This window comes from Lynx rufus, unplaced genomic scaffold (assembly GCF_022079265.1).
Source record: "Lynx rufus isolate CCGP_SWC_20201006 ecotype Redwood Valley unplaced genomic scaffold, mLynRuf1.p SCAF_10, whole genome shotgun sequence".
In the NCBI taxonomy this organism is placed as follows: Eukaryota; Metazoa; Chordata; class Mammalia; order Carnivora; family Felidae; genus Lynx; species Lynx rufus.
In genome coordinates, this window is record NW_025814824.1 from 39,915,649 (window position 1) to 39,935,029 (window position 19,381).

General features: G+C 42.3%; 1 long non-coding RNA gene across 2 annotated transcripts; it reads right to left on the reverse strand.

Annotated features, from left to right (window-relative positions):
* Positions 1–1,127: 1,127 nt before the first annotated feature.
* On the reverse strand, positions 1,128–17,247 carry LOC124500792 (uncharacterized). 2 transcript variants are annotated; one of them, XR_006959653.1, is made up of 3 exons: positions 13,681–14,479; positions 11,860–11,979; positions 1,128–1,731 (listed from the first exon to the last, which is right to left on the reverse strand). It is a non-coding gene; the product is annotated as an uncharacterized LOC124500792 (long non-coding RNA). The 2 variants fall into 2 exon arrangements; XR_006959652.1 differs by lacking the exon at positions 1,128–1,731 and adding an exon at positions 14,670–17,247 and having other exon boundaries at positions 10,328–11,979; positions 13,681–13,894.
* Positions 17,248–19,381: the final 2,134 nt, after the last annotated feature.

The window sequence follows — 19,381 nt, forward strand, 5'->3', positions numbered from 1 at the left end:
ATCTCGCGGTCCGTGAGTTCGAGCCCCGTGTCGGGCTCTGTGCTGACAGCTCGGAGCCTGGAGCCTGTTTCGGATTCTGTGTCTCCCTCTCTCTGACCCTCCCCCGTTCATGCTCTGTCTCTCTCTGTCTCAAAAATAAATAAACGTTAAAAAAAATTTTTTTAAATAAAAAAAAGTGGTAAATCATAAAACAAAACAAAACCAGCCAAGAAAATTCACAGTGTAATAAGATAGGAATTTCTGATACGTGACAGAGTTGTGCACAGTTTTTTAGAGAGCGCATTTAAGAGAAATGTACTTTAGTCAGATTTTACATAGCTTGAGGAATTTATTTCCATACTCGCTTACAGCATGGTATTAAAGAACCCAAAGTAGAGAAATCTTTGGTTACTCCAAGAAAGTGGTTCAACTGTAATTATGGATTAGCACACACCCACAGCTAACAGTTGCTGTGGTTTAGATTCAATGCAACCATTCACACAGATAATATATGAAACACTCTCTCCCTCCACCCCCCAGGCACCGTGAATGACTACCAGGGCAGGATTACCTTCCACTAAGCAGATTTCATAGCTCCCAGCCTCAAATCATTTGTAATCATTAGGGAAAACATGAGACTGAACCAATTAAAAAAATAAAAACTATCCCGAAGCTCACAAAACCACATAATTGCGCTGCATCACTTAGCATTTTGATTGAGTTTTTGGAAAACCTGATACAAAGGCTCAGAAACTGCCCCCAAATGCCTGATAAACACCGTTACTTCACCTATGTAAACTCACTTTAAAAAAACAAATTGTTTCCGTGACATATATACATATAAATGGAGGGAAATGGATGAAGGAAGAGGCAGAGAGGTAGACATGGAGATAAACACCATTGTTATTTTCCCGGGTCTAAGTCCATTAATTGTTACTTTTGTATTCATCGGTGTTGTAAATTTTTTTTTAACAATGATGCTTTACTCTTTTTGCTTCTTTTTTAAGTTTATTTGGGAGGGGAGGGGCACAGAGAGAGAGTGAGAGAGGGAGAGAGAGAGAATCCCAAGCAGACTCTTCATGGTCAGTGTAGAGCTTGATGTGAGGCTCAAACCCATGAACCATGAGATCGGGAAGCCATGAACCCCGAGATCGCGACCTGGGCTGAAATCAAGAGTCGGCTGCTCACCGACTGAGCCACCCAGGTGCCCCATGTTGTAAATTTTTAATGGCAAATTACCATTTTACTTGTAGAAATGCCAGCAGAGTTTCCACACCGTTCCTATCAGAGCGTCTATTTGTGGAAGCTTAAAACACGTGGACCACTGGGGCAATCAGATGACGGAGTTTACGGTAGGTTTTCCTCCTCCCTGAGAGAGATCACTTAGTCATTTGGGTGCTCGATATTTCCATCAGTGAAAAGAGGCTGTCACCTACCTCAGGATTAGTCAGAATTTTTAATAGCACTCTGGAAAGAATATTCAGCTCCATAGTAAAAGCCAAAATATAAACACTAAGCGGGTATGCGGAAGAGTGGCCAGTGCACTGTGTTCTTGTTGACACGAAGCCTGGGAGCGTGTCCCCCATCGCTAATGCTCTCCGCCATCCTCGTGCACTTGGTGGCGTTCATTCCGTGGGTTCTCCTGTTACTTTGCTTACCGGGAAGACAAAAGTGTGTCTGTAGCCAAGTGCTCTTGGGTTTCATCCACAACCACAGATCCTGCATGGGAACCCGAGTAGAGATAGGAAGGCGCTGTAACAGAAGCAAAGAATAAAATTATAATGAACGTTTCATGGAGGCCAACCAGAAAAGCAGAAAAGGAGAAAGACAGGCAGGGGAACCCAGGAGCAGGGACCCACCGGTGGGTTCACGAAGCTGCGGTGAGGAGAGAACAGCGAGAGCACAGCGTTGGGACCAGGGCATAGATACAGACAGTGGCTTTTTAAAAAGTTAGTTGATTCGAATATTACCTAGAGAAACCAGACTCCGTTCAGTATCTCTTCTATAACTGGCCCCCCAACCCTCATTACTATTTCATTTCACCAAAGTAGGAGACGAGGCAGTACAGATATGCAAAGAATTAATTTAAAAAATTAGAATGACCACTGTTAACACTAGGGTATAATCTGCCAGACCCATTCATAGTTTGTTTGGGCTTAGTTTTTTACACACAAAAAGAATCATCTTCCACATCCTGTTTTGTCATTTTCTTTTCTCACTTAACACGCCAAGAATAGCTTCCCACGTCAGTTAATATACAGCTACATCATCATTCTGAATGGTAATCTCATTTCATTGTATAAATGAATGAGATTTCCCTTTACCAGTCTCCCGTTGGGCATGCACGTCGATCGTTTTTTAGCGATTACAAATAATGCCTAATCCATTGGTTCCCACTGTGTAGCAAACCACCCCCAAAACTTCATAGCTTAAAATAACAACCCGTTTTCTTAAGCTCACGATTCTTTGAGGACACTGGAAGAACCAGTGCAGCTGAAACAGCAGGGCCTCTCTCTACGTGGTCTCCCATCCTCCAGTGGGCTAGCCTAGGCTTCTCCACGCAAGGCCTCAGGGTCTCAGGAGGCAAGCCCGAGAGCCCAAGCGCTTTTCCAGCCCCTGCTTCCGAAACACTCATTAAACTCTTGCTGGCCGTTCCTAGTCACAAATCCAACCCAGATTCAAGAGATGTTGAAACAGCCCCCCTGGCTTGGTGGGGAAATCTGCAATGTCACGTTACAGGATATGTACTTGTAAGGATGGAGATTTTTTTTTTCCATTTCCATCCTCCACAAGTCCTATACTAAATATTCTTTTAACTACTTCTTTGCACACATACCTGATTATTGATGCGGGATAAATTTCTAGAAGGTAACTTGTGCCGTAAAGGAACATTTTAAGCTGTAGATTCATATTGCCACGATTGTAGTGTCTCTAATCAACTAAACTTGTAGCAATAAGAGCTCAGCGCCCAGTGTAATGCATGTTGCACAATAAATATAAATGAAATAACTGAATGAATGGACAAACAACACTAAATAAATAAATCAACAACAAGATGAGTAAATCAACAGCCTGATAATACTGAAGTTACCATTCTTCAAATTTTTGACAGTTGAGGGGCTCCTGGGTGACACAGCTGGTTAAGCATCTGACTCTTGATTTCAGCTCAGGTCATGTTATCACCGTTTGTGAGTTCGAGCCCCGAGTCAGGCTATGCGCTGACAGCACGGAGCCTCCTTGGGATTCTCTCTTTCCCTCTCTCTGCCCCTCCCCCGCTCATGCTCTTTCTCTCTCTCTCTCAAAATAAATAAATAAACATCAAAATATAAACAAAAGCTTAAGAAAACAGGTTGTTATTTTAAGCTATGAAGTTTTAGGGGTGGTTTGCTACACAGTGGGAACCAATGGATTAGGCATTATTTGTAATCGCTAAAAAACGATCGACGTGCATGCCCAACGGGAGACTGGTAAAGGGAAATCTCATTCATTTATACAATGAAATGAGATTACCATTCAGAATGATGATGTAGCTGTATATTAACTGATGTGGGAAGCTATTCTTGGCGTGTTAAGTGAGAAAAGAAAATGACAAAACAGGATGTGGAAGATGATTCTTTTTGTGTGTAAAAAACTAAGCCCAAACAAACTATGAATGCATCTCCCCCGCTCATGCTCTTTCTCTCTCTCTCTCAAAATAAATAAATAAACATCAAAATGGAAACAGAAATACTTGCCAATTGACAGACAAAAATAGAACCCTATTATTTAATTCGTACTTAAAAATTATTAAGAACTATATGCTTCAAAGCTACTTGATATTCCTCTTTACTGAATATCAGTTGAGCAGATATGGATAGGTCTATTTCTGGGCTCTCTATTTTGTTCCATTGTCAATCTGTCTATTCCTAAGCTATGGCACTTAACACTATCGTATCTAACTCACTCCTTTCCTGACTGTATACTACTTCGTTGCATAAAAGTACCATGATTTCCTTAATTGCTGTTTTATTTACAGATAGATGTATTCCTAGTCTTTCAATACTAAAGACAGAGTTTAAACGAATATCCTTTACACTTACTTTTTTGCGGTCAAGTGAGGATATATCTTCGGAATGAGAATTACTGGGTAAAATAGAATGTTCATTTAAAATATTGATACTTGGGACGCCTGGGTAGCTCAGTTGGTTAAGCAGCTGACTTCAGCTCAGGTCACGATTTTCATGGTTCCTAGGTTTGGGCTCTGTGCTGACAGCTTAGAGTATGGAGCCTGCTTCAGATTCTGTGTCTCCCTCTCTCTTTGCCTCTCCTCCATGTGCGCACTCTCTCTCTCTCTCAAAAATAAAAAAAATATTTAAAATTCAAAAATAAAATGAAATAGAATATTGATATTTGTTGCATAAATGCTTTCCAAAGAAATCATTGCAATTCCCATTTTTTTCCATCAGTGGGTAAATTTGCCTGTTTCCCTAAACTCTTATGTACACAACATATTAGTCTTCACCAATCTATGTGAAACATGACATATATCACTTTTAAAAAATTATATTTCTAGGGCCGCCTGGGTGGCTCAGTCGGTTAAGTGTCCAACTTTGGCTCAGGTCATGATCTCACAGTTTGTGAGTTCGAGCCCCACGTCGGGTTCTGTGCTGACAGCTCAGAGCTTGGAGTCTGCTTCAGATTCTGTGTCTCAGTCTTTCTCTGTCCCTCCCCCACTTGTGCTCTGTCTCTCAAAAATAAATAAATGTAAACAAAAAAATTTAATTATATTTCTATTTGAATTATGATGAACACATTTTTTTAAGTTTATAAACTATTCACATTTTTGTGTGTGAGTGAACTGATTCAAATATCTTGGCCATTGTTGGGTTGTTGGTCTTTTCCTTATTAATTCTAAGAGTTCCTTGTATCTTAAGAGAAATAGCCTTAACATTTTATATTCACTGTATTCCTGGTTGTTCTCTGTGAAAGTATTTAATTTTTATATGGCTTTATTTATTTATTTATTTGGAGATTGAGAGCACGTGAGTGGCGGAGAGGGGCAGAGGGAGAGAGAGAGAGAATCTTAAACTGGCTCCACACTCGCGGTGCCCAAGGTGGGGCTCAATCCCACGACCCTGGGAGCATGACCTGATCTGAAATCAAGAGTCAGGTGCAGGGCACCTGTGTGGCTCACTTGGTTCAGCCTCTGACTTCAGCTCAGGTCATGATCTCACGGTTGGTGGGTTCAAAGCCCCATGTCAGGCTCTGTGCTGATAGCTCAGAGCCTGGAGCCTGCTTCAGATTCTGTATCTTTTCTCTCTTTCTCTCTCTCTCTCAAAAATAAATAAACATTTAAAAAATTAAAAAAAAAAAAAGAGTCAGGTACTCAACCAACTGAGCCAGCCAGGTGCCCCTATATGGTCCTATTTATTGAATATGTATTTATTGTGTCTGGATCTTGAGTATTTATTCTAAAGTCCTTCCCCTCCACTCTTACAAAAAATTATTTCCCAATTTTTCTTTTAGTACATTTGTCTTACTAACATGTTTAAATTGTTGGGCTCTCGGGACCTTATTTTGCATGAGAAGCAAAGTTGTATTTTGTTCCCAAAGGACTAGCCAGTACCCGTTCTCATATAATGATGATAATATTATAAATATATCCATTCCCTCCAACAGTTTGGACTGTATTTTTATTGATAGCAAATGTATGCATGCATTAAATTTTATTTTTTTCCATTCATCTGCCTGTCTATTAAAATAATGCCAACCTTTTAAAATTACTTTAGTTTTTGGAATACGTTTTAATATCTAGAGGTATTTTTTTTTTCCTTTCCTCTTTTTAAAGACCTTTTGGGATATTCTTACATAGATATCTTTGATTCACACTTTGGAATCAATTTGTCTACTTTCTACAAAAGGAGTACATTGAATTTATAGATCTTTTTATTTTTTTTTATGTTTATTTCTGAGACAGAGAGAGACAGAGCATGAGTGGGGGAGGGGCAGAGAGAGAGAGGGAGACACAGAATCTGAAGCAGGCTCCAGGCTCCGAGCTATCAGCCCAGAGCCCGATGTGGGGCTCAAACTCACAAACCGTGAGATCATGACCTGAGCCGAAGTCAGTCACTCAACCGACTGAGCCACCCAGGCGCCCCAATATAGATCTTTTTATATAGTCAGCAGTCTTAACCTTATATCTTCGTACTTAGAACTACGCACATCTCTCCAATTACTCACACCAATTTTGTACCTTGCATAAAATTTTAAGCTTTCCTTCATTTAGATTCTATAAGTTCTCATTAATTTTATTTCTAAGCATTTTATTTTTAAAAATGACATGAATATATAGGACTAACACAGACCTCTGCATTTGAATAAGTACGTTGTCTCTTTCATTTGTGGTAAAATGCACATAACGCAAAATTTACCGTCTTAATCATTTTTAAGTATACAGTTCAGTGACATTAAGTACATTCTCATTGTCATGCAACCATCACCACTATCCATCCACAGCAGTGTTTCATGTTGCAAAACTAAACCTCTGTGCCCATTAAACAGTAATTCCCCATCATCCTCCCTGCCCCTTCTACTTTCTCTCCGTGAGGTGAGCACTCCAGGTCTCTCGTGTAAGTGGAATCACACGGTCTTTGTTCTTTTGTGACTGGCTAATACATAACCTCTTAGCGAAACACAGGAACACTGGAAATAAATTCTGCAGATAAAATTAACACTATTCCTTAATTTTTTAAAATATATTTTCAAGTGTTCATTGTTGCAGAAGTCAAACAATTTTGCTTTTACAACCAAAACAAAATAACCACTCTATTATACCACTCTTGGCTAAATTTATATGTATATATCATTCCAACTTCAATTGTTTTATACTTTATTTACACCGGATAGATCTTTTCACATTTGTGTATAATACACACAGTTGTTCCTACTGTAATATTTTAGATCTGGAAGGTGCATTAGTGATAATCTTGTCTAACCCACTTTTCTTTTCTCAATGGAAATACTGATTTCCAAAGAAGATAGGAAAAACATAAACATTCTTCTGACGGCAAAGCCCAAGGGATTATCCCAGCCCTAATGAATATTTCAAGGGCACTGAAAGAAGTAGAAAATATGAAATCAGAATCATCAACAGCCTTTTTTTTTTTGTCTTTTTGAGAAATCATGGAGAATAGTAGAGGTTCTAGAATGCTGGACAAAGCATATGCCCTCCCACCACCATTTTTTTTTTGAAAAGAGGAGAAAGATCACTTTAAGTATCACTCTGTTGTAAGTTTCTGGCTGACCATTGTTCATCTTCTTGTGAGGACTTAGAAAAAGTTGTGAAAACTTGGAGCTGTCATACATTCACCAAAAACATGCTATGTCAACTAAACCCACTTACTTTGATTTATTAATTTTATTTTCAAGCTCAATGGTAAAAATGTAATAAACACTGAACGCAATATAGTTTATTAATAATAATATATAAGGGGCACCTGGGTGGCTCAGTGGGTTGAACCTCTTGGTTTTGGCTCAGGTCATGATCTCACAGTTCGTGGGTTCCAGCCCCATATTGGGGTCCACACTGACAGCAGATCAGCTTGGGATTCTCTCTCTCTGCTACTCTTCCCCACTTTAAAATAATAATAATAATATAATAAGAATAATTTTCTTTTCAAATCTTTTTATAATATATGCATATATTTCCCTTAGCTGTAATCAGCATTTGTATACAATTTTATTTCCTCCTCTTTCAGCTCGGGATCATTGTTACAATATATATTCCCCTATCCACATAAATCCACATAAATTTATCCGCATAAATCTCATGCTCAGGTCAGGGCTACTCAGAAGGCAGATCTTTTGAAATGGCAGAAGAGGTGGGTAGCAGAAATAATGCTAATTACATAGGCAATTCAAGCAAAGCCACCAATCCCTTGGGCCCAGGGTAGATAGAAGCTGCGCGGGGAAAAAGAGCTCGGTGAGCGAAGCAATGCTTGACATCCCACTTGGCCTCAGGAGTGAGGTCAAAAGAACACAGTGGGAGCTTAGCGTAGAGGAATTCAAGTCTGAAGACATGCAGAAACTGCATATGACTAGTTTCTGGTCTCCTAGCTGTGATAATTGATGTATAATGACAAAAACTGCATGCAGTTGAGTAAACAGCGTAAGCAGTAAAGCCATACGTGGTGGAGGTCTGCACAGGAGTTTGTGACGGCTGTGGCTGAGAGCCAAGCCACCAGCTCACCAGGGCCAGGATCAGGACATGTGTCTTGATTTTGAAAAACAGAAGATGAAGTCTGTGATTATATCCTGTGGATAAGGTCACTGCCCAGTGTGGGTGCGAGTTGCCACGTGCATTTCTGCTCGATGGACCAAAGATACACAAACTGTAGGATTCAAGGTATGTCATAGGACTCTGTCTTTGGTTTCGTCCGGCTTAACAGTTTCAGTGACAATTTGAACTTGCAGTTCTTCAACGCAATTCCTTTTTGAAAAAGCAATTTGACGGACCCTCGGTGTTGGGCTTACATTATTTTTTATTATAATATTACTTAAATATAGGCACAAATAAAAAAAATAAATAAATAAAACAAAAAAATATATAGGCACAAATAAGATTAAATATTGTTTATGGCTTTAATGTAACCATGAAGCTAGAATTTAAAATGAAAATGCAAACCCTGCGAAAATCAGATTAACAACATTAATGAGACATGAAATCACTGGTTTACCCCCATGTGGGCCTGAAAGTGATGGGCAGGTGCTTTGGGCATGGCATGGCAATACTGGGAAGGGTCTCTCGATGTCTGATGTCTGGGCAGTCATTATTCCACAGCCTGATACAGTGTCATTGACCTTAGCTCAGCACATGCACATCATTTACATATTCAGTTGCCTAGTTTTCTTTTCTCGTTAGCCTTGCCCATTTGTTGGAAGCCCCGTCTTATGTTTAAAATTTCTTTTAATGTTTATTTTTGAGAGAGAGAGAGAGAGAGAGAGAAAGACCAAAGGAGGGTTTGGGGTGGGACACACTCTGTCCTGACAGCAGAGAGCCGGATATGGGGCTTGAATTCATGAACTGTGAGATCATGACCTGAGTTGTAGTCAGATGCTCAACCAACTGAGCCACCCAGCTGCCCAGCAAACCCCATCTAAAACACAGATGCATATACATGCACCAAAGCATTTACTTATGATACGGTCATTGAAAGGAAAACAGGGGCGCCTCGGTGGCTTGGTTGAGCGTCTGACCCTTGGCTTTGGCTCAGGTCATGATCCCACAGTCGTGGGTTTGAGCCTCGCGTTGGGCACCGCGCTAAGCATGGAGCCTGCCTAGGATTCCCTCTCTCTCTCTTTCTGCTCCTCTCACCCTTGCTCGCGTGAGCTCTCTCACCCTCTCTCTCTCTAAAATCAAAAGGCAGAAAGGGAAACAGAAAATTGAAGATTCCTTTACAGAACTCATTCATTCAACCAATAATTACTGAGCACTCAGTAGGCACCAGGCAGGTGCTTGATGTTGTAGACACAGTGATGAACTAGACAGGACACGCCTCTGCCTGCAGGAAAAACTGCAGAATTCCTACTCAGATTTACAGATGGCGCCGGACTGGGAGGGAGAAGCAACATGTGAAAACAGGACCCGGATTATAAAACAAGTGTATACGTTTTTCCCGTAAAACTACTTCGAAATTCCTAAATCACTGTATGCTTATTGTTTCAAAAAACTGCATGTGATACAGAAGACTATATAAGCTAATAACTGAGAGCTACCCCTCTCTTGATACTCTGCAGTTCCACTCCCCACTGGTCACAGCTGTGTTAATTTGCACCTTCCAGATATTTCCACGAGTTTGAAAAACTAAGTCTGGAAAACTTCATTCTGTGAGCACAATTCTTTATTTAGCCCCCTGGCCTTTTTCTCTACTCGATGGCATTTTCTAAAAGGTGTCCTTTTTACATTGGAAAATCCTCCCAGATTGAAGTTAGGAGGGATCACAGAGCCTGGCCCGGGCAAAACTTCAATTTTGCAGAATCACAAGCTTGTTCTAAGTGTCACGGAAAGGATTAAAGATACCGTATACACCTGGCACAGAGTAGGCACTTACAAAATCGCAATTGCGATTATTACATGAAAATACTGGTTGTGCTTGAACTGTTACTGGCCTTTCCAGGTGTGGTATACTATGTCTTGATTATGAAGCGATGGCAGTTCTTTTTTCAACAATCTTGAGGAAAAAAAAAACCACATTTTTTAGTGTAGTTGCTCTGGGGCGATTATAGCTTTTCATATCTTTAGAACACCACTGCTCAGTCACCCTTCCATTTCATATAATATCCCCCTTGTCTTCATAGAGGAGATGTCAGAGGGGAGGTGGACGTTTGGTCATTTGAATTGAGACAGGGTATTAGTGTCAGGACCATATTTCTTTCCAAGTCTAAAATCTAATTTCCTCAGAACTGTGTTTAACAGTTCTGCATTTACGGCTTAAGTTCCCGGCGTCCCATCCGCTCGTCTATACAACATCGCTTAGGTAATGCTTGGAAAGTACTTTGAAGGAAATGGGCCCAGAAGTGCTAAGTAGAATTACATGATATGAGTCGACAGTGGGGAGCCACATGAATAGATAAAAATCTCCTGTCTGCGCTACATTTTATTTTCTCCAGTAAATTTTATAGAACCCTCATGTGTTATGCTGGAAATAAAGCAGGAAGTCACATTTTTATGGGTAATATGTATGTTGAACATCGAAAAAAATAACAAAGTAGTGGAATGGAATATTTGCGCTCAGTTGGGTCTAATAAAAACAGTCAGTTAGAAATTAAGGGTCGGCCACTTTCCATTATACAATATTTTTAATAAATAACCCCCAAAAAATGAAGATAGGATAAAGTAAACCGTAAAGGGAACAGTTCTGGAAAAATTTCTTATCCAGGAAAAGTGGTCCTGGAGAATTGGAGAGACAGTTTTCATAAGACTATTTGCCTGTTCAACATTTATTTATTAATTAAATAAACTTTTACTAAATGCCATCAGAGAGCCAAGCACTGTGTTAAATACTGGTATAGAGAGCACAGGGACATACTGTACTGGAGGCAAGATAAATCACATCCTCGTGGAACGTGGACAAGGAATCCTCTGCAAAAGTCATGGAAAGTGTCCCTCAAGGAGGTGATATCTGAACTATCCTAAGGGTGAATAAGTGTTGCTAGGTGGAGTTGGCGGAGAAGGGGATCACACGGCAGTGAAACAGTGTTAACAAAAGCACACAGGACATGGGAGGTGAGGAAATGACAAGGTTTAATAACCTGGGACACATAATGTTAAGTCTAAGGGTGAGACCAAGTAAAAATCCAGCTCTGATTTTGCAGCACCTTGTAGGTATTGCTAAAAACATGTGCCCTCTCTTCCTTTTCCTAGACAGAACATATGTTGACACATTTGTGGAAATGATGTGTTCTACTAAATGATATTCAGCAAATACACCCAAGGGCAATCCTGAGGACATCAAGATGAACATAAAAAGATCCCAGTGGTCCAATGCTCACAATGCAGTTGCCACACCATTCTTCCGCACACCTTCGGTATTCACTTCAATCATTTGTTATTCTATTGGTTGGTACCGCACCCCATATATCACTTCTAAGATCAAGAGTAGTAAGGCACAGAGGGAAGAGTGGGGCTCTAAGGTCAGACTTCCTGGGCTCAATTCCTGAGCCCCACAGATACTAGTTGCTTGACTTTGGGCAAACTAACATGGTCTCCTTCTCTACCAAATGGAAGTCCTCAACATCCAAAGTCATAGGGCTACTGTGTGAATTAAGTGAGAAAATGCAGGCACAGCACGAGGCACCTGGCAGGCTATAAACACTGGAGAAATGTAAGCTGGTCTTACAGACCTGTTTTATGTGCATTAGTGTTTTAGTGAAGAGGCTGTCTCCTCAGAGCATCACGTGCATCTCCACCATGATGAAACGACCACTGCTGATTACTCCTGTTCTGTGACTGCTCTCCTTCCTCTGCAAGATGAGACAGATAACATTTGGAGATATTTGTTTACCATCTTCTGTAGAATCACTGTCATCATCACTAGCATTGTCATCCCATCATATATCAATGGAGAAGCCTGCATGTAAGTGAACATGAACCAGTCAGAGAGCAAACCCCAACCCAAATAGCCCAAGGGGTCATGCAGTACTGTGGCCTAGGAAATAAATTGATGACTTAAAAAAAAAAATAAAGTAAATGGGTATTACATCTGAGGAAAAGTGTTTTCTCTTCCCTCCAAATGCCAGAGTGATGTATATATTTTATTTCTGAGTGCTTTTCCCTAACCTCATTTCTATTCCACCCAAATGAAAAAATCAGATTAGGAGACAGAGGGGTTCGGAAAGATTAAGTCCAAGAATATAAACAAAACAGATGGATTAGTGCCATGTGTGAATATATTGAGGACCTATTTTAACTTCTGGCAATGAGCTTAGGACTGAATCACTGACTGGTGTATAGAAAAGTAAACAATTTAAAAAATATGGCAATTACTAACTCCAGGGAAAACAGAAAGTTGTTCAAGAAAGTAAATGTAGTCATAATATATAACACAGCTCAGCTGTGAGAAATATTCTCCTAGTTATGTTAATGTAAAGTCTGACTATGTATCAAGTGTATGATATAACTATAGAGAGAGGATATGGAAAGGAAAGTGTGCATGTATGAGTTGGGGAGGCAAGGGAAGGCAGAAATAAAGGTCAGAATATTAAAGCTGAAAAATCAAACCAGACACATGACAGACATCATGTTATTCAGAATATGGAGGTAACACCAAAGAAACAGCTAAAAGAGCTGAAATGGCTGCTCTGGGAAGAACACAGGCAGAGGTTACCGCTTTTCACAATAAATCTTGAAAAACAGGATTTTTTCACAATAAAAACTATACACATGCATGAATTTAATATAAATAAACATTAAATATATTAAAAGGCATGATGAAAATGGGGTCCAGTTTGAAGTGTTTGAATCAAGAGCTGAAAAGGGGGTGAATTTTGGTCAAGCCCATTGTGCAGGGCTTCAGAAAGCAAGGAAAAGGTGTAAGTTGTTAAGCAAAGGAGTAGCATGATCAAGTTGTATTCTGGAAAAACTTGTCATAACTATATATGTGTTATAAAATTATATATATTCTAATTAAATAGATGCTATATTACATATACATTATATATATTATAATTAAATATATATTTTATATATACATGTATACACACACACACACACACACACACACACACACATATATACCTATTTACACACACATACACTAAAAGACAACCCCACAGGGAGTGGGAAGAGTTTAAAAATAGAGAGGCCAATTTGCAAACTTTTGCAATAGTCCTAGCAAGCAATGATGACTTTCGGAACCAAACCGGGGAATGTGGGCACTGAGAGAAGAACATGGATCCACGTGATATGAATGAGGTGGACTTCTGTTGCCCACATGGAAAACGAAGAGGGCAAAGTGAAGAACCCAGGTTCCTGGCTTAAAAGACTGGTACCACTATCTAAAATGGATCTTCAGAAGAAGAGGCAAGTCTCTAGAGAGAAGACGAGAGGGGAGAAAAGAAAATGTTGCATCGGTTTCTGCACACATCTGAAATGCCTAAGGGACACCTAGGCATGAAAATCCATTTTTGCTCCCAGTGCTTTTCTTTTCTTCTCATTAAGCGAACCTGGCTTCGTTTGGAGATCTGCTCTATCCACATGGTTCAGAGAATATTGTAATCCGGTTCCCACTTCAGGGTGACACACGGCGCTCCAGAAAGGCAGCTTGGAGCCCCTCTCTGGGGATTAGTAAGCTGGAACTGAGAAAAGTTGGTCATTTCTCTCTGGTGGCAATACTGAAAAGACACGATCCTGGGAGATGTCCAGAGCCATAGTTCCAGCCTGCTAGAGAAATACAGCCGGAGTGATTGAAGTCACACAGACAAAAGCAGAGATAAGCAATAGAGAGAGGGGGAGTCCTTTGGAACAACGTTGGGAGTCCCTAAACATCGAGGCACCTGAGCTGCCTTGGTCTTTCCTTCCGGAAGCCTGGTTACTCAGCTCTTTTGGCTTTCCTTTCAGTTCTCTGAGCCATCCCAGGATCCTTCTAATTAACCCTTCTGTTTGCTCAACCTCAGGTCACTTCTTCTGTCATTTGCTACCAAAAAACAGAGAGTGGTAACTTGAAGGAAAGACAGGTTGGAGAGATGATTGATAGATAATAGATAGATAGATAGATAGATAGATAGATAGATAGATTTATTCAGGGGGTAAGCATTCTTTGGAAGCATAGGGAAATAAGCTAGAAAGTAGGCTAAACATATAAGGAGAGAGGATGCTTGATGGACCTTTCAGAGAACGTAGGCTGAGATGGGACTGTGAGCCCAGGTGAAGGTCGCCGTCCCTCTGAGACAAAAACCAAGGACAGAAGCAATTACATTTGGTAGGGAATGGGCTTGAAGAAACTCATCCCTGTGGGGGCACCTGGGTGGCTCAGTTGGTTAAGTGTCCTACTCTTGATCTTGGCTCAGGTCACGATCTCACGATTCGCAGGATCTAGCCCCGGTCGGGCTCTGCACTGACAGCATGGAGCCTGCTTGAGATTCTCTCTTTCCCTCTCTCTCTGCCTCTCTCCCCCTACTGCTCACAAAATAAATAACCTTAAAAAAAATGCCACCTTAAGAGCTAGCGAGTGCTGTAAAGGCACAGCCTTTCCTGGGCCACAGTCTTGTGTGTGACAAAGCATAGATGCACCACGCTCGTCACTGAATGCGGTTCCTCTGCAGCAAAGTCCTGGAAAAGGTTGAGTCTGGAGTCAACTACATGGGAGGGAGAGAATGAAAGGAGTCAAAACATGATTTCTCCACGGGAAAACCGGGCTCAATAACACTAAGACTCTCTCCCAAAAGTAAAGGTTCCAGTCGCCTACGTGAAAAGTACCCCCTGTCCAGAGACCCCGCGATATGCCTCCGAATCACCAGCGTGTCCCTGTCCTGCACAAGGCTGCTTTGTTTTCAGCGTTGTTTTTTTTTTTCTTTTTTTAAGGTGTACCTAAGACAATGTCAGAGGATCTTTTGATGTGGTTTCCAACCGTCCTGCTGTGCAGCAAATGTAAGGTTTCTAGGTTAAAAATGAGAAAACAAGGTTGCCGATGACCCGACAGCCCACCTTCTACATACCCTCTCGGGAGCCGGTTATCCGAGGTGGGGTGGGAGAGTTGCGGGAGGATGGCCCCAACTTTGTAGCGTGCAGACACTGGCAGCTATCGTCCTCAGGGCGGAGCGTTCCCATCTCTCCATTTACGCCGGGGCTTCCTAATTTTCTTTGAATTACCCAACTGCACAGTTTTCGAAAAACCTGTTTCTTTAAAGGACACCACCCCCTGAGGTTAGGAAAGGATTTTAGTAAGAGAATAATGCAGGGTCACCAAATTACCAAAAGGCATCATACAGGGATTTCTGGAGCCTTCGGAACCAATGCCTAGCTCCTCATTTCCTCTCAGAAAGCCAAACCCCGGGCAGGGAGCTGGGGAGCTCTCAAATCCACTTCCAAAGTCGAAACCTGCTCATATTTTACAAGGTTAAATGTTGAAAGTGAAGGTTTGCTCGTTGGTTCTGTAAAAATGGGAAAGGAAGAAAAGGGACAAAAATGTGGCTTTTCAGGGTAAGGCTTTTATCAAAAGCAGGTACATTGTGGAACTCCAACCTGGGAAACAAAGGGAGCCTTGTGTAGCTCCCCCCGCAGGGCGTTGGGGGTAAAAGGAGTCGGGGAAATGGTTTCTGTGTGTGGTGGAAAAGAAAGAGCAATTCATGAGGGCTGCAAACGGGGGCTTCTCTGAAGTGCGCCTGCAGGCCGGCTCTGGCGGTGGTCATGTTTCACGGTAAGGAAAGGAGGCCTGCTGGGGGCTGGAACCTGAAGGAGGCCGAGGGCTCCCTGTGGCTGATCAACCATCAACGGGAAGGGTGGTGCAGCTTCCCCCCACCAAATACAACCAGAGCAGGAGTCGGAGAGGTCCCTCAGGACTCCTTGGAGTGGGGCGCCCAACCGAGGGTGGTGAGAGCCTCACTCCGCTGCTTTACCAGTCTGTTCTCCGAGGCAAACCCAGTGGTGCACACTGTCCAACATGGCGGCCACCAGCCAAAGGTGGCTACTGAGGACTGGTGAAGCGACTGGTCCGAAATGAGGCTCGATCTGAAAAGTTAAAAGATACCCCCCATTGCACAGAAAAGAATGTAAAATGTCTCAGTAATTTTTGCATTGATTGCATGCTGAAAGGACCACATTTTGGACATATTGGGTTAAATGAAACATCGTTGATTTTACCTGCTTCTTTTTTTCTTTTTAAAAAATGTGACTGCTGGAAAGTTTTTAAATCACACCTATGGGCTCGCCTTTTATTTCCTTTGGACCGTGCTACCTTGGAGAACACACTTAGAGCTGCAGTGCTGTTCTCACCTAATTTTCTTTTGATATTGGATAAAGGAGAAACCAAGATGGAGGAGAAAACCAGTGAAGAATGCACTTCTGGTCCTAAAGCCCGAACAACTAACTTGAGGCAGCTGATTCACATGGCACAGATCCCTCCGACTCTCACCCTTGTCCCCAAGCCCCTCGTGCCTGCATCACATTATGTTCCCAGCACCAAGCCTGGCACAGAGAGGCACCTGTGTTTGTCTGAGGAAGGTGTGTGGCTGGCTGGATAAAGGGCTCTTCATTTTGCAGGGCTTTTCCTTCAGTTCTTCTCCACTCTCCCTCCTCAGCTCCCTGCTCCAATTCGTGGAGAGAGAAATTGGAAACTGAATACGCGGTTATAATTCCTTATAATTACTGCAGACCACATCATGCGGAGTATCTGTGCGGGAAAGGTTGAAAACACAGGTAGAATGGGGGTGTCAGCTCTCTGAGGGGCGGCTTCATTTTTGAAGGGATAGTAAAGCGTGTAAAGGGCTCTGGTGAAAAGTGCGAAGCCTGAATTCGGTGGCACGGGCCACATCACTAGCCACGTGACTGTGGACCAGTGACTTAGAGTGGCAAGACCTTATTTTCTTTTCCTGTCAAACAAAAATGCTAACCATTGTCCTGATTCCCTCATAGGGTGAGGATCAGATGAGAAAAGTGAACTCCAAAGCTCATGCTGGCATTTAGAGTATAAACGGTTCATGTTATTTAGTGCCGAGCTTCTTTTGAATCAAAAACAGAAGGTCTCAATATTCCCCTCTGAATTAAGAGATGGTACCCAGGGCCGATAGGAGGGTAAGGAAACCCGATACCGACCCCCGACCCCATCAGTCAGTGAGGAACTCTGGATGATTTCTCCGAGTCTACTGAAGGACTAAAATGGTCCTCACAAATGTGTTCTCAGAGCCAGCACTGAAAGAGCTATAGGGACCAATTTTGCTGTGCCTTTATATAGAATAAGGAACCAGAGAGGCAGGGAGGTTGGGAGGATGGTCTTGGTCACTCAGCCCAGTCAATGCCCAGCACCGCGTGGAACTCAATTCTCCCAACACGAGGCAGCGCTCATCCGGTGGGACCACATGTCGACCCTGGGAGCCCATGTGCCCTACCACCACGAAGCTGGTGGTGGTGTGCGGGGGACAGAGTCTGGAGGCCATACTAAGATGAATGTAAGAGACCATGAAAAGGACCATCCGGTCTGAAACAAGGCTGGCTTATCTTCAAATTGCTAGCAAAGATCTACCCAAAGATCCATGAGTAAGACAGAAACTTCACTCACGGCCAAACAACGAAGAAACCGAGTTGTTTACTTTAAGGTGTGAACAAGAGCCAAGTTTATTGCTATAAAATTCCCTTTCAAGGAAATTAAGTTGTTAAGAGATTATTTATCACCGCCGGCTGAGGACACAGTAAATGACTCTAGGCTTCTGAGTGCATTATGCCACATGTGCGTTATCTAATAAATTGCCCCGGCTTCGTAATAAAAAGAATTAAATTAACATTATTGAGGGGCACCTGGGTGGCTCAGTCGGTGGAGCATCCGACTTCGGCTCAGGTCACGATCTCACGGTCCGTGAGTTCGAGCCCCGCGTCGGGCTCTGGGCTGATGGCTCAGAGCCTGGAGCCTGCTTCCAATTCTGTGTCTCCCTCTCTCTCTGCCCCTCCCCCGTTCATGTTCTGTCTCTCTCTGTCTCAAAAATAAATAAATGTTAAAAAAAATAAATTAACATTATTGACCCACACGGATTTTTAAAACCTACTTTTTATAACCTTAACAGAACCTGGGGTGCCAGGGTGGCTCCGCCCATTAAGCATCTGACTCTTGATTTTGGCTCAGGCCATGATCTCGCAGTCGTGGGATCAAGCCCCGAATCAGGCTCCAAGTCGGGCGTGGAATCTGCTTGGGATTCTCTCCCTGCCTCTCCCTCTGCCCCTCTCCCACTTGTGTTCTCTCTCTCCCTCTCAAGAAAAAAAAAAAATTAAATTAAAAAGAATCCTAAACAGGATGTAGAACCTATCTGCAAATTGTTCAGCTTTGCTAATTAGCGTTCGCTCGAGGAACTGACTCCCAGTGCAGAGGGCAATCTAGAGAGAAGAGAGCATTTAGTGTCAGATGAGTTCAGACTATAGGGTCACCCAGGATGACAGAGGGTGTCTCTTCTACCTGAGCCCCCAGGAGGCCTGCCTCCTGCAAACCCCAACCACTGTCATAAGGCTGGTGGGAATGACTTTGGTTTTGCCATGTGCCTTACTGCTTTTGTCTGATGTCCTGAGGTCATTTATTTAGTAATTTTTTTCTGATATAGGATAGGGAGTATACAATATGGATGCAGTTTATGGAAAGTCTTCCTCCTCCTTCCCCCTCCCCCAGCCACACACAGGAAATGTGATTTGAGAATAAATGACAGGAAGGCTTAGACCAAGGCTTGCTAGTCAATTTGAGAGATAGAACCACTGGTATCCATGGCAAAACTGTTACCCAGGAGACACCCTAGTTTGGGAGACGTGGGCCTGCGGGAAGAGCACTCCAGATGGGAAACGAGTGATGTCAAGAGGCAGGAGACAGGTCTTTTTAAAACACTGGTTCATTGGGGCGCCTGGGTGGCTCAGTCGGTTAAGCGTCCGACTTCGGCTCAGGTCATGATCTCACAGTTCGTGAGTTCGAGCCCCGCGTCACATTCTGTGTCTCCCTCTCTCTCTGCCCCTTCCCTGCTCATGCTGTGTCTCTCTCTGTCTCAAAAATAAACATTAAAAAAATAAAAAAATAAAAATAAATAAATAAATAAAACACTGGTTCACAGAACCTAAGAAAACCCTCGGTTGGACAAGGTGTGGCGCTTCATGGGCCGCCAGCCACCGAACACTGGAAACCTGCACTTGTCTATCAGAGAATCCAAAGGACCATGGAAGCAGTGATTGGAAGGACATGAG